Source organism: Anabrus simplex, chromosome 2 (assembly GCF_040414725.1).
Source record: "Anabrus simplex isolate iqAnaSimp1 chromosome 2, ASM4041472v1, whole genome shotgun sequence".
NCBI classification, from domain to species: Eukaryota; Metazoa; Arthropoda; class Insecta; order Orthoptera; family Tettigoniidae; genus Anabrus; species Anabrus simplex.
This window is the reverse complement of record NC_090266.1, coordinates 452,429,561-452,443,805: the sequence shown is the minus strand read 5'-3', so window position 1 is coordinate 452,443,805 and position 14,245 is coordinate 452,429,561.

Below are 14,245 nucleotides of genomic sequence, written 5' to 3'. Positions count from 1 at the left end.
TATACAGGTCTTTTTTCTGCTAGGGGCTTTACGTCGCACCGACACAGATAGGTCTTATGGCGACGATGGGATAGGAAAGGCTTAGGAGTTGGAAGGAAGCGGCCGTGGCCTTAATTAAGGTACAGCCCCAGCATTTGCCTGGTGTGAAAATGGGAAACCACGGAAAACCATTTTCAGGGCTGCCGATAGTGGGATTCGAACCTACTATCTCCCGGATGCAAGCTCACAGCCGCGCGCCTCTACGCGCACGGCTAACTCCCCGGTACAGACAGGTCTTACGGCGACGATGGAATATTAAAAGGCCGGGAGTGGGAAAGAAGCGGCCGTGGCCTTAATTAAAGTACAGCCCCAGCATTTGCCTGGTGTGACAATGGGAAACCATGGAAAACAGTCTTCAAGGCTGCCGAGAGTGGAATCGGAACCCACTATCTCCCGGATGCAAGCTCACAGCTGCACACGGCCAACTCGCCCGGTGTTGGAACTTCTATAAGGCTCCGCAGTCCAGATAAGTTAGTTCCATATTTCAACAGCACGCGCCGCACAGATCGTTTGGTCTGAACGAGTAGCAATTGAAACTAATAATGTGTAGTTACGACGCACTGTATAATATTGTTTATGCTCGACGATGCCGAAATATAAATATTATAATAAATATTATATGCCAGAAAACTGAATCTTAATCAGGCTCATTATAGTTTAAGTTTCATTATGATACAGATTCTCCACCAGTTCAGATTTTCATTTTGATACAACTGTTTGACCTCTTAGGTAAGGATAGCATCTCACCTGCGCTAGCTTCGCACTTGTTTCCAAATCAAACACGTCGGACACACACATCACATCTACTTCCATTATTCCACAACCACACGACATATTCCCGTAAATTCACTTCAACAACTGTACAATAAACAATTTGTATTTAAAATAAAACTAGGTTATGATAACCTTCTATAACGGCTTTGAAAACAAATGACATTGTCACGGTCTCTGATCCACTCACGGAAAATCAATAACCCAGCGCATGCACTCTGCGCTCTGTTCAGTAAACTCAGCTGTCAAGCGACATCTCGACAGAAATTTATGACTATTTAAAAATAGAGTTATAATTATCGTCGAGCATAAACAGTCGTATGCAACAAGTAATCAAGACACCTGTATGGAAATTATGAAACTCGCTTCGCTCGTTTTATAAACATATTAGTGTCTTTATTATTTCCATTATAGGCTTGTTGCATATTGTACTATTGCGTGTGAATTGAGTGTTGTTTTTAAATGCAGTGAGCATCCTGTCAGGATGTAAATCTTAAGGTACATCAATCGTAAGGTTTTTCTAAAGGTGAATATCAAGTTGGCAACGCAGCATTTTAGCAGGGCAGTTGCGATAGGTCTGGCGTTTTATAGAGCACTTAGTGTGCATAGCTTAGAAAATAGAGAAGTACCAGTGATATTTACACGTGATATAAGCAACATTTTCGATGTTTATTATTTTTCTAATCTCTCTTTTGCGTCGGCCTATGTGGGATACGTACGATGAGAGGAATTGGCTCACAGTTCACTTCTATTGACCACAAGCTGGTGTCCGGACATTTCGTACCACGGGCATTCCCTACCACTTGATTTTTGAGGACATTTCGTACCACCTAGGTCGTTAACTACCTGCGAACGGTTTGCCTGTAATCATCAAATATTTACGCCAGGACAATCCGTACCACTTGATGTCAAACTGGAATTCCATATCCACGCCAGCGAGCGTAATGTGCCTGACCAGGGTTGCCACCGGGAAAAAAAAATGTTCGTACTAAATTTTCCCGTGAAAAGGTACTAGATTATGGAAAAAGGTACTAAATCACTTTTATACAATGGAGTGGGATTATTTATGAAGGCAGTATAGAAGAAAGTATACTTATCAAAAATATACCTTTATTAAATGAGAAAATCGTAATTATCAGAAGTTATCGGTTTTGATATCTAGGATGGGAAGCAGCAATGTTGCAGTTTCAATACCCACTATCCTAACACTTCCAGTTCCAAGCTGACTACCAGATGAGAGTCATTTATTTATGTTTAGAACATGAACACTATTAATAGCGCGCACACACACACACACATACACATATTCATTTTGTCTTCATACACTGCCCAAAATGTGGCTGTCTTTTAGAATATATTAACATGCATTTCACATTTTTCTCTTCTCTTAATGCTTGGAAAATATTGCCAAATCAATAAACTGTTCTGAAATGTGAACATTTTGGGCAGACTAGTGCTTTAGAAGGAGCCCATTCACATACGCTACGGAATAGCAGTTAGTTTCTCAATCTGGTCTCATTAACAGAAAGAGCAGGAAAAGAAACTGTTCCGTTTCAGCAGGAGAATGTGGTAAACAGAGCAATGCCTTTAAAACAATTTTCAAATTTGAATAGATGTAGTCGTCTACAGGATTTTTCAGTTCGATTAAAGAGTTCCTAAACTCCATACATTCTTAGTACTCTTTCTGCGATTCTGTGGACTTGTTTGTTAAGAAGGAAACCACACTTTCCAGTGTCGACCCGGTTAAATGTAACTTAAAAGCCGTTCCAGTCTGTCGAACACACAAGTTCAATATAAATAGTGCCTATTGTTTAATAGTGTGTTGTTTTGCAGGTATGTTATAGTGTAATTGTTATATTGAGCCTGTATGTTCGGGAGACTGAAAAACTTTTTAAGTTTCTGTGGACTTTTCTACCCACCATTTCCTATCTAACTTCATAAGCACTTTCTGTTCGACATGAAGAGATTTCTTAAAATAGGATCACTAAAAACTACCCTCTAAAAAAAAATTGTTCACAGAATTCAACATGAAAAGATAGACATTTGTCTCTGACACTTCTTATCAATTTCTTTCTTGTTCTTCTGCTGCAGTGGAAGAACGTCTACTCTACCTCCTAAAAAAGTACTAGATTTCCATATAAAGAACTAACGTACTAAAAATGTCCACGAAGTACTAGATATAGTACTAAAGTACTAACGGTGGCAACCCTGTGCCTGACAGACACACTGTAGAAATCAGAAACAAAAATAATTTACATATGCTGAAGAAAACTTCTACATTACATTAATAACTGCCCTTTAAACTATACTTATCACTTACGGTTACCTAAATAAAGAAAGTGGATTTTTGAAGTGTAAATCCTGAAACAAACATTGTGTATGGGCGCAATGTGCCTGACGAGCGTAAGGATGGATAATATTACTATTATTGGGAAAATTTATAAACTACTGCATTATTTCACTATAAAGTAAGTCAAATAACTCCCGGAAGAAAGGATTTATTGGCACGTAAGGAAACTCCTGCGGGACTACATTCCGGCACCTCAGCGTCTCGGAAAAACGTAAAAGTGTTTAGTGGGACGTAAAGCCAATAACATTTTTATTATTATTAGTTGTTCATCGTACGAGTAACTTCAAGTCAAAGCACTGAGCGCAGTCTGACTGCCGCCTTTACATAGGTCACAGACATCATGGACACGGAAAACTGAATTTCATCTCTGGCACACACTTTCTACATTATATCTATGTTTCATGTTCACTTCAGCATCTATCATGATGAAGATTTTGATAACAAGACTGAGGTGTCAGGATTTGAAATATAATCGAACTCTGTCGTGTCATCAGGGATTCCAAAGACTGTGAAATTCCACGTCATAAAATAGGTACCAGAATATCACAATGCCTGTATTTACCCGACGTATATTTGTTAACTCTACGAAGTAACGTACTCAGCATGGAAGCAATAAATATCCTGCGAAATAATTTCCGCAGTAAATTGCCCTTAAAAAGAAAAAAATCTCATCTATTAGAATATTTTCCTTTCCTGAGTAATAAAAGCAGCAACGTTTAATTGTTAAAACAGTGAGGAGAAATTGAATTATACTCGTAGTTTTTAGGAAATTAATTCTCCGTCCACCTGACATTAACAATGGAAAAGTCAATATTTGCATGGCGATTCTTATTTAAATATACACTTATGCACGATATCCTAAATGTAAAATTGTGCCGAGAGGCCAACCTTGAAGCCGCATGTAATAAATCCTTTCTTCCGGGAGTTCGTAATTTCTGTAATGGATAGCAGACGTAGCCCATAATAAAGATACAGTGAACCACTGACACAAGTTGTATTCAGCATCCTTGGAAGAAATACGCTAACAAGGAGAACTAATAATGCAATTAGGCCAATAACGTTCAGCAGTGTGCACGAAAAGAAACACACAGAGGGAGAAATAGAGAGAGAGAGAGAGAGAGAGAGAGAGAGAGAGAGAGAGAGAGATAGCAAATACTATTTATGTAGTTTAGAACCACAAACGTAGGATTACAAACCATTCCAACGCAAGTCTGATTCAAGAATTTGAAACTAACGCGAAGACACCTTTCAACTTTAATAATAATGCGTTTGAGGTATGGATGTTATCACAGTCATCTCCACAGGTTCAAGGTACTGGACACCCCTCTCTGCCCAGAAGACCCTGAAGAAATAGCCGACTTGAAACACATCCTACTGTCATGTAAAAAGTACTTCCAACAGCAGAACCATCTGTACTCTTCTCTAGTGAAGTTAAGTACCCCACTGCAAAACTCACTAATCGTCCTCTTATCAAACCTAAATCCACAATTATGCGATACGGTTTCTCAATATTTATCACTTACTAGCAACATACCCGTGCTTCGCTACGGTATTATACTGAAATTTATAATTGAATGCTTATTGTTTTATATACATAATCCGCCGAAATTCGCGATCTGACTTGTTTTCTGCGAGAATCCACCAAAATTCCCGATCTGATTCGTTTCTATTATTTTACGGCACGTTTCCTCCCATTTTTCAATCTTCCTTTCCAGCAATGGATTTCGTACTTCCCGGGCTAGGCTCAGGTATTCCTCCCGGTCAGTTGGGTCCGTAAATCTTTGCCATCTTATCCTATAATCATGTTTAATATGGATAAAATCCTTCAGGATATCCGCCGCCGGACTGCCTTCTTAGTCATTACCCGTCCAGGAGCAGTTTCCAGCGCGGTCCGCACATTTGACGACGGTCCGGAACATTATTATTATTATTATTATTATTATTATTATTATTATTATTATTATTATGTGTTGCTGGAATGGCTGATGACAGGGAAAACCGGAGTATCCGGAGAAAAACTTATCCCGCCTCCGTTTTGTCCAGCACGAATGTCACATGGAGTGACCGGGATTTGAACCACGGAACCCAGCTTTGAGAGGCCGGAGCGGTGCCGACTGAGCAACGGAGGATCCTTATAAGTACATTAATAACAGTAAAATCAATTGGTCTCACCTCCTTCTACACCCCACCGCCGTTAAGTTTATTTACCGCCACCCCCCCCCCCCAAAAAAAATTAAAAGAAGGCTTGTTTCTTTAATAGTAAAGGATCTTCTAAATACCAATTATCACGACTCTAACTTCTTCAGTTTTTGATTTATGTGTCTTAATGAAAGGAATTCAACTCCTTTACACTCCCGCCCTCCAAGATGGTTTCCCGCCCAAAACGCGTTTTTCTTTGTTTTTAAAGGAGATCCAAATACGAATTTTCACATCTGTAATAACTTTAGTTTTTATTAGATGTATGTATTCTCATACAATTAAGCCAATTACGTTTTCAATTCTTTCACCCCCCCCCCCCCCCCCGCTTCATTGAATTTTTAGAGAATACGTCTATTTTTACTTTTAAAGCAGATTGAAAATATCAAATTTCACTTCTGTAAAATCTGCATTTTTGATATATCAGTAGCCTAATTAAAAGAATTCAACACCATTTTCAGTCACCTCCACCCAGGTGATAATTCCGAAAACTAAAATTACACGTTTCTTTATGTTTAATAGAGATTAAAAATACCACTTTTCACTTCTATAACATGTTAAGTTTTTTAGATATACTGTAAAAATTCTCATTTCAAAATTTCACCCCTTTTGAGTTCCCCTTAAGTGGAGTTTCCAAAAACAAATCACCTATGTTTCTTTACATTTACAGGTGATTCCAAACACCCACTTTTTACGTCTGTAACATTACGATTCCAAGATATTCTGTAGATATAGTCTTTCAAAAAATTCACCCCAATGTGTCACTCCTGTTTAACCGCCATTAATTGGATTTTCCAAAAACTAAAAAATACGTGTTTCTTAATTTTTAAAGGAGATCCCATATACAAATTTTCAGTTCTGTAATATCTTTCGTTTCTGAGATATATGTATCCTCATTAAAGGCATTCAACCCATTTTCCCCCCCTTTTACACCCCTCCTATTGGGATTTACAGGAAACAAAAAATATGTGTTCCTTTATTTTTAGAGGAGATTCTAACTACCAATTTTTACATCTGTAAATTTTAAAGTTTTAAGATGTAGACACACTCATTTTAAAAAATTCACCCCCCCCCATTTTCATCCCCAATATTTGGATTTTCCAAAAACGAAAAAGTACGTGTTTCCTTACTTTTAAAGTAGATCCCAAATACCAATTTTCAAGTCTGTAATATCTTCAGGTTCTGAAATATAAGTAGACTCATGAAAAGCATTCGACCCCTTCTTCAACCTTTTCTTCCCTTCTTATTAGGATTTTCCGAAAACAAAATATACGTGTTTCTTTATTTCCAAAGGAGATTCTAAATACCAATTTTCACATCTATAACCTTTAAAAGTTGTGAGATATAGATGCACTCATTTTCAAAATTCACCCCTTTTCACCCCCATTAATGTCCGGCTCCATGGCTAAATGGTTAGCGTGCTGGCCTTTGGCCACAGGAGTCCCGGGTTCGATTCCCGGCAGGGTCAGGAATTTTAACCTTAATTGGTTAATTTCCCTGGCACGGGGACTGGGTGTATGTGTCGTCTTCATCATCATTTCATCCTCATCCCGACGCGCAGGTCACCTACGGGTGTCAAATCAAAAGACCTGCATCTGGCGAGCCGAACTTGTCCTCGGACACTCCCGGCACTAAAAGCCATACGTCATTTCATTTCATTACCCCCATTAATACGATTTTCCAAAAACAACAAAATTGGTGTTTCTTTATTTTTAAAAGAGATCAAAAGTACCAATTTTCAGTTCTGTAATATATTCAGTTTCTGAGATATAAGAATCCTCATTAAAGGCATTCAATCAGTTTTTCACTCCTTTTCACCCCTCCTATTGGGATTTTCCGAAAACAAAAAATACGTTTTTCTTTATTTTTAATGAAGATTCTAAATACCTATTTTTACATCTGTAAACTTTAAAAGTTTTGAGATATAGATGCTCTGTTTTTAAAAATTCACTCCCATTTTCACCCTCCCATTAATTGGATTTTCCAAAAACAAAAAAATTCGTGTTTCTTTATTTTTAAAAGAGATCAAAAGTACCAATTTTCAGGTCTGTAATATCTTCAGTTTCTGAGATATAAGTACCGGTATTCTGATTAAAGGCATTCAACCCCTTTTTCACCGTTTTTCGCCCCTCCTATTGGGATTTTCTGAAAACAAAAAAATACGTGTTTCCTTATTTTTAAAGGAGATTCTAATTACCAATTTTTACATCTGTAAACTTTCAAAGTTTTGAGATATAGATACACTCATTTTAAAATTTCAACCCCCTTTTCACCCCCCTTAGCGACGGAATATCCAAAAATCCTCTCTTAGCGAGCACCTACATCTTAATATGAATCTATGCCCAAAATTTCATTTCTTTATGTCTAGTAGTTTTGGCTCAGCGATGATGAATCAGTCAGTCAGTCAGTCAGGACAAGTTATTTTATAAATATAGATTAAGTTATGACTCTTTTTCAACCACGAAGATCTATAAATGTATGCGATCTCACATTGTAAATACTGGCCGCATGGTCTTCCGAGGACGAACGCCATTAGTATTATATAATTTTAAAATATCTTCTTACTGCAGGAGTACAGCTACACGGTGCATACCATGCAGCCGACTAGCTTGGAGTCAGCAGGCTCACTGACATGTTCAGGAGTCCTCTTCCTGAGAAAAAATTCAAGACTAAGGCGTTTCTTAAGACCTAGAGTAGCTTTTTAATTTTATTTTATTAAGGTAAGGTAAGGGTTATTCTGCCCGAAGGCAGGTCCGAACCTCCGCAGAGGTTTTCCTGTGCCGGAGTTTACGTGCGGTAGGGTGGCCAGTTCCTTTCCGCTCCTCCATTCCCTTACCCCCCACCAACAGCGCGTGGCAACTCATCCAACTTCTGACCACGCCCAACGTTGCTTAACTTCGGAGATCTCATGGGATCCGGTGTTTCAGTACGGCTACGGCCGTTGGCTTATTTTATTGGCCATACCTAAAAACCAAAGAGCCTAGCTACAAATACATTTGGAATAAACGAAAAGATAAGAAGCAAATTAGCACCTGCAATATATACAAACATATAAAGTATCCAAAGTATCCATGATAGAGTAATTGAATTTCCACATTTTTAATGTTTCTAGGTTCATAGATTACACGCACACACACACACACACACACACACACACACACACACACACACACACACACACACACACACACACACATCATATCACATCACATCACATCACAAAATAAATATAAGTAATGGAACTGCTGTCTGTAAGTGATATTCTTTTTATGCCAGTACCAGTTCTGAATTCGTAGATTTGTCTTTTATGAATGTGGCAATTGATTCACACCCTCTGGTTGCGGGGAGGATAAAAGGCACTGTATGCTAAGTAGGAGTTAAATTTGGAGTTTAAGTAAACTGTTACTAATTTTTGTTGATGCACATGACAAAGCTGAAATGGGAAGATGCGATTGTGATCAGCGATTGCTTAGCGGTCAAAGGAACAGTAAGGCGAGTTCAGGACTCCTATCTGGTAGTGTCGGCTTGCATAACGTCCGTGGTTCATCCTCATGCGAGTAATAGAAGTGACGTAGCGGCGACAGGCATTCCACATGGAGAACTAAAGCGAGTGTGGAGGGTATGGTTTTGTAAGAGCGCAGTGTTTTTCTCGCTGCATTTTTGTAATGTTCAAGTCTTTTCCGATGTGTTTGGGAACGTTGCTTGATACATAGTGGCACATAGTCTCTGCTGGGCACTGGTGAATCTAGCAAAGAGCAGTTGAACGACGTGTTGTTGCTTATACTTAAAAGCTTAGGAAGGATATCGTGGTTATCGTCCACGTGTAGTGAACTTGAATTTTGAATTTGAATTTATTGAGTGTGATTTGCCACTGAGGCTAGTGAGCTCTTTTATGTAGTGACTACATCGAATAAACTATACAATTATTACAGAACAATGATAAACTAAAACATTAAAATTTAATGTAATGTAAGGTCTGACTCGTTGTCTGAATGTTCAGCGTACTGGCCTTCGGTTCAGAGGGTCCCGGGTTCGATTCTCGGCAGGGTCGGTGATTTTAACCTTCATTGGCCTGGGCGCTGGGTGTTTGTGCTCTCTCCAACATACCTGCAAGTGACTTGCTTTCACACGAGAGAGAGAGAGAGAGTTATATATAGTTACTCTATTTACCGCAGTATCGTTACGTTGTGTGTGTTACATTATTTTAAGTTTATACTCGGAAATTTTCCTCCCACTTCAAAGAGACATTTCGCACAATTCCTGAAGTAAATAAACATGGAGAATGGTACCCTTATGAGAGTAATGTCACTTTCTTGGTTGGCTATTGAAATAATAACCAGGGTAGCATTTATACAAGTCACTTCTAGGAAGCAAATATCTTCTACATCCCAAATACTATTTATCACTTGAGTTACTTCATATAAAGTACGTTGAGAAAGCACAAGTGTAATAGCAGAGATTTAGGCTAACTTATTGCACAAACTTTATTTAGCACCTGGGATTGTACAACGAAGGAACACTTTTTCCAGTTAACTGTCAGTTGGAGGGGATAGAGAGATGAAAGACTACAAAGTTATTTAAATTCACATGACATCTAATATTGCTGCACCTATTATAAGGGTTAATTTAGGCCATACTGCCGTAGGTATCCACACGCAGCAATCGTAACAACACACATTTCAAAACGGTGAAGTATACTTTGATGGTAAAAACCATTTCTGTCAAAGAATGTTGAAAATAATGCTCATTTTGGATGACAACATTTGTGAAATCGAAACAGCGTGGCTGGAAGCGTTTCGGAATAAATATAATCTCAGCCCCAGAAGCGTTTTTTTTAAATGCCTGGTGAAGCTCAGTTATTATCATGGTCAAGAACACGATTCATTTATGTAGTATGTGTACGTGTTGTAAAATATAAAGTAACTACACAAAACTCCTTGCGGCTTCTTGAAATTTCATAATAGAAAGAGGTTGTCTAAACTGGACCAGCTTATTTTACTCAACTATTTCATTTTTTATTTCTATTAATACAATTTTTTTTAACATATATTTCTTTCACTATCCCCAGATATGTTAATACTAACGCTAATCACTCTCGTTATACATACCGTTAACATTGCCAACCCCTTAACAGGCATACAACATAAAATTAAATAATTAAAAATTTACCCATGTACCCCTTAACATGGACATGACATAAAAATTACTATTTTAAATTTACCCACGGACTATGATAAATATGTATGGGAATTTATTATTATTAGTGGATCTAATTAACAATGCTGATTTTCCGTAAAATGATTCAACATGAATAAACTGCAATAAAGTACAAAATAGTTAATAAGGGATCGAATTAAGAGTAAATAAATAGACATGATAGGAATTGAAAAGCATATAACTAGCGCATAAAAACACAGTCAAAAGATTAAAACACTAAAAGCGTAACTTTCATTCATTGAATTAATGAAAGTACATAGTAATTTGCAGGAAAGTAAAAATTAAAGAAACAATTAAAATAAAATATTACAGCAAAAAAAAAAAAACAGACCACCATCCCTCAGAAAGAAAAAACCTGCTGACGAGGTCTGCTGACTTCTTATCATTTCGTGGAATGAGGAAAATGATGCTAGGGAGTTTTAGACTATATTTTAGCTTCATTCGGAGGCCTTTAGAAATGTGGTCAAGTCATCAAACTAATTCTTACTTTGTGCGTGTGTTATCCCACATGGTAATATGTTGTGTTTGTGCTAACGTGACAGTCCCTTGTTGAGACGGTTGCATGGTCAAGTAGTGAGCGGGATCACCGGTCTTCCTCTAGGGCATTTTGCTCTCCTCTATGCTGCCAGTACCACAGTAACAACTCCACAATTAGCTAATCGAAAGCATTGTGTCTCTGCTTCGCTTCACTGTCAGATTCTCACGAGTTGGTTATCTGTTTGTTTCTGCATTCATGTTTTCCTTATTATGAGAACAAAAAAATATTTAAATCGGATAGCATATGCTGTGGTGTAGCCTGAAGCCCGGAGAAAGCAAAGCCACATCATCCCCCGCAGGGAATACTTGTTTATTGGTTAGAAATGTCTCGCACCTTGGAGAGCTGAACAGTGAATTTAGATCCACCATAGGTCGTCTAATAAAACTGGAGGATCACTATCTAAAATGTAACCCATGGAATGTGAGAAGAATGATATTCACATGATATTATTGTTCACACGATTTTTTTCATTTTGATTTACGTCGCACCGGCATAGATAGGTCTTACGGCGATGATGGGATAGGAAAGGCCTAAGAGTGGGAAGGAAGCGACCGTTGCCTTAATTAAGGCACATCCTCATCATTTTCCTGGTGTGAACGTTGGAAACCACGGAAAGCTATCTTCAGGGCTGCCGACAGTGGGGATCGAATCCACTATCTCCCGGATGCAAATTGACAGCCGCGCGCCTCTAACCGCACGGCCAACTCGCCCGGTTACACGCATTTAAAATGAAAATGAAATAACTTCCTAAAAGCAACAATCACGTTCATAAGAGAAACCGCACTGAGTCACGGGTCTGACTTCTACTGTCAATAAAAATCAGAATAAATAATGACACGTAAGTCACCGCGTGCAGATATGGAAGTCAGTCAATTACATTTCTACTCCACTCTTCTCTTTCCACTCTTTACACTCTTCTCTCCCCCAGTTTCATTATTCTGGTGATGAGGCTTTTACAAATATTTCACCAATGATAGATTCTCGAGGGGACCATAACCTAATTCACCGTTTTTCGATGCCATGTCCACGTTGCTTCCATGGTTGTTACTGGCTGCTAATTCCTGCTGGATTTATTTCAGACTGATGAATAGCAAACGTATACATGTTGCCCAAAGCCCCAAGGAAATGCGTCTCTTCACAAGCTGGTGTGTCGCGAAACTTTTTTTTTAAACAACAGGCAGTAACCCATCAAATGAGGCAACAGCCTAGGTTGTAGGGTGATGTAGGTAAACGACCAACAGAACAATGAGAGAATAGGGTGGCATACTGCAAGATGCAAGCCAGTGCCGATGACCAAGGGTTCAAAATTTCGATCGAGTTCAAAGCATTTCTGAGGACGGGTAAAAAGCATATGCCAATATACGGTTACCAAATTTAATCCTAGGAACAACGATTTTACTATTCATTACGGGAGCTTGAAATGGTTGAAGAATTATTTCTGACCTTGACCGGGCGAGTTGGCCGTGCGCTTAGGGGCGCGCAGCTGTGAGCTTGCATCCGGGAGATAGTGAGTTCGCAGCCCTGAAAATGGTTTTCCGTGGTTTCCCATTTTCACACCAGGCAAACGTTGGGATTGTACCTTAATTAAGGCCATGGCCGCTTCCTTCCCACTCCTAGCCTTCTCCTGTCCCATCGTCGTCATAAGACCTGTCTGTGTCGGTGCGACGTAGAGCCAATTGAAAAAAAAGTCTGACATTTGCCCAGTTACCTGGCGTCGACAGATTGAATGGATTCAGCCCAGTTTTCACGGCCAGATGCCTTTCCTGACGCCAAAGCTACATGAAGGGATATATTCACTATTGCGTGTTACTGTGGTGAATTATCGTGTGATCTGTTACACGTATTTCAAGCATGTGTATTAAGACGAACACAGCCGGCCCCCGGGATACAGGAATTAACCAGACATGATTAAAATAACCGGGCCGACCGGGTATCAAACTCGGGGTCCTCTGAACCGAAGGCCAGTACACTGACGATTCACCCAAAGCGCCAGACCTGAAGAATATAGGTCTAACGTCGAAATAGACGAGCATGTTGTACAAATAGCATCAATACAAACAATTACAATTTAATAAGTTAAGGTCTTTATTATTATTATTATTATTATTATTATTATTATTATTATTATTATTATTATTATTATAAAAAAGGCCGGGCTGAGTTGCGCGGAAGGTGCAGCACTGGCCTTCTGAGTCCAACTTGGCAGGTTCAATCCTGGCTCATTAGAAGGTGCTCAAATACGTGAACCTCGTGTCGGTAGATTTACTTTCACATTAAAAAAATTCTGCGAGTCAAAATTCCGGCACCTCGGCGTCTCCAAAAACCGAAAGAGTAGTTAATGGGACATAAAATCAATAACATTAATAATTACTTTTAGAAGCAACCTATTTCCAATTTAATATATACTGAAGATGGCCGTTGGACGTGTAATAGGAACCACTGACACGTAATTTTTAATTTCAAACTCCTATATATAGTGGCAAAGATTTAACCCGCGACTACATTGTCGAGAATCCAGTGACTATGTCACGCGGCTACCACACTCCCATATAATAATAATAATAATAATAATAATAATAATAATAATAATAATAATAATAATAATAATAATAATAATAATAATAAATTTCAACAACTTATCACAGGTATTATGGGATCGCTGGGACTACGCTGGCTTATGTTGTGTTTAAATAACCTTATTCTTCCGCTTCTTTCTCACATCTTGTTGGGATCGCAGGTGTGAACTGTGTTGGACATATGGACTTTGGACTTCTATACAGCCAAATGCCCTACCTGGCAAGAAACTCATTTGGAGGGATGTATTTCACTACTGCGTTAGTTGTATGGTTTAATGCCAAAGAAACACGGAATAGTGAATACATCCCTCCAAATATGGTTAGCGTCAGGACGGGCATCCGACCGTAAAAACGGGCCAAGTTCACATGCGTGACACAGTTCGCACCCGCGATGCCAAATGTGAAGGAAAACAGGAAGAAGTTGGTGGTATGGTGTATTGTATCTACTACTACTACTACTACTACTACTACTACTACTACTACTACTACTACTACTACTGAACCCATAATTCTACGATGTAAAATAATTCCAGATATTTATTTCAGCTACAAACAAAT